Consider the following 2,326-nt stretch of genomic DNA (forward strand, 5'->3'; position numbering starts at 1 on the left):
TTAATCTCCTTAAAACCCATAAGTTTCACAAGATTGGATAACCAATTTAAAATCCCAAAATAGCTTGAATATGAAATCCCGAACTCCGGAATCGCCTTTTTATCATTGTCAATTTTTAATTGAATTAAATTGCTTGCCATTTTAAATATTGCCATATTTGAATTTGCTTATTTTAATTTGATGCAAATTTAGTTAAATCATTACATAATTGAATAGATTATTGATTTTGCACATATAGATTTCATACTCCAATACCCATCAATTCATTGCTTTAATTTCAAAAATAGTTCAATTTAGTCAACTTTTTATATCAAAAATTCAATCATTAACACAACTCCTCGTGGGAACGATATCTTTTCTGTATTACTTGTACGACCCGTGCACTTGCGGTAGGGACACATCAAGTTTTTGGCGCCGTTGCCGGGGAGTTGTTTGTTTAAGATTGAATTCTTGATTATTTTGATTATTTTAGTTTTATTTTTGTTATCTTTTCATTTTTGTGTTTGTTTGTTCTTTTTCAGGTACTTATAATCTTTTATGAGAAGAGCTAGAAGCACAAGTGACACATCCTTATTGTTCAATCCTGAAATTGAGAAATTTTGTAAAGCCAACAAGAAAGAAACCAGAAGAAGAAAAGAAGCATTGAGAGAAACTGAATTAGAAGCAGACATGGCCGATGAAAGAATCAGAATTGGTGGCGGTAATGCTGGAAATGATCGAAACAATGAAAATGCAGCCCAAGGAGAAGAGATTATAAATGCTAATGTGCCTAGGGGAAGTATGATGGATCATGCTTTTCCTCGTTTTGATGACTTGAGAGAGAGCATAGCAAGACCAAGAATAGATGCAAATAGTTACAAGATGGATTTTGGAGTTCTTCAAATGATTCAAAATTCTCAATTTGGGGGACATCCTTCTGAAAATCCACACACACATCTGAAGAAGTTTGCTATGATTTGTGATATGCAAAAACAACCTGGAGTATCTGATGATGCAGCAAGATTGAAGCTATTCCCATTCTCTTTGAAGGATAGAGCATTGAATTGGCTTGATTCTTTACCTCACAACTCCATTACAAATTGGGAGCAACTCACTGATGCATTTCTTGCACAATATTTTCCACCTGGAAAAACTCAAGAATTGAGGAATCAAATGACAGCTTTCAGACTAAGAGAAGATGAAACTCTCTATGAATCATGGATGAGATGGAAAGAATTAGAGAGACAATGCCCACATCATGCCATTCCAAAATGGATGATAAACCAGAATTTTTACACAAATGTCACTCCTATAATTAGAGGGATTATTGATGCTCAAACAGGAGGAGAATTTATAATGAAGCATGAAGATGAAGCTTATGAGCTATTGGAGAAAATTGCAAAGAATACTCATCTTTGGAGTAGTCCAAGAGGACCAGCTCCAACTCAGGCAAGCTGCTGGAATGTATGATCTTGATCCATTCAACATGATTAATGCAAAGTTTGATGCACTTACAAATATTTTGGCTAAGAATATGGAAGACTTAAGTATGTTGGTTAGTTCATCATCATCATCTGGAAGTTCACAACAAGTTGCTTATGCAGAGGGAACTACCAACTGTGGAGTAGACTATGGAGAGCAAGCTGCATATGTTGGTAATTATGGAAACAAACAAATGGGGAATCCTTACTCTCAAACTTATAATCCAACTTGGAGGAATCATCCCAACTTTTCATGGGGAAATCAGCAAAGTCAAGTTCCAAATCAGAATTTTCAACCACAACAGCAAAATAGGCAACCATTGCCTAATTTTCAGCAGAAAAATATGAATCCTCCACCAAAACAGCAAGAACAAAGTTCCACCACAGAAGCTTTATTACAACAGATTCTTGCTAACCAAACTAAGCATGATGAGGAGATAAGAGAGATGAAAGGAAGGCTAGAACAGATGCAAACACATAACAGAATGCTGGAAAATCAGATTGCACAACAAGCATCTTCCTCAAATACCAAGTCTTTTGGAAAACTTCCAAGTCAACCAGAAAACCCAAGAGAGCAGTGTCAAGCTATTACTTTAAGAAGTGGGAAAGTTATAAATAAAGAGAAGAGTGAAAAAAATGAGGAAAGTGAAAATAGTGAGAAGAGAGAAAATGAGAAAGAAACTGATGAGAGTGAAAAACAAGAAAGTGCAGAAAAAGGTAAAGAGAAAATTGAAGAGAAGGAAGAGAAGTATATACCTCCAGAGCCCTACAAGCCACAACTTCCCTTTCCGCAAAGATTTCAAAAAGCCAAGCTTGATAAGCAATTTGGGAAGTTCTTAGAGGTTTTGAAGAAGCTATACATAAAT

At 35.4% G+C, this 2,326-nt stretch overlaps 1 non-coding gene across 1 annotated transcript; it reads right to left on the reverse strand.

The window, feature by feature from the left end:
• Window positions 1-1,137: 1,137 nt before the first annotated feature.
• On the reverse strand, window positions 1,138-1,244 carry LOC131177817 (small nucleolar RNA R71). Its single transcript, XR_009147095.1, has one exon. It is a non-coding gene; the product is annotated as a small nucleolar RNA R71 (small nucleolar RNA).
• Between the last annotated feature and the right edge of the window lie 1,082 nt (window positions 1,245-2,326).

Source organism: Hevea brasiliensis, unplaced genomic scaffold (assembly GCF_030052815.1).
Source record: "Hevea brasiliensis isolate MT/VB/25A 57/8 unplaced genomic scaffold, ASM3005281v1 Scaf9, whole genome shotgun sequence".
NCBI classification, from domain to species: Eukaryota; Viridiplantae; Streptophyta; class Magnoliopsida; order Malpighiales; family Euphorbiaceae; genus Hevea; species Hevea brasiliensis.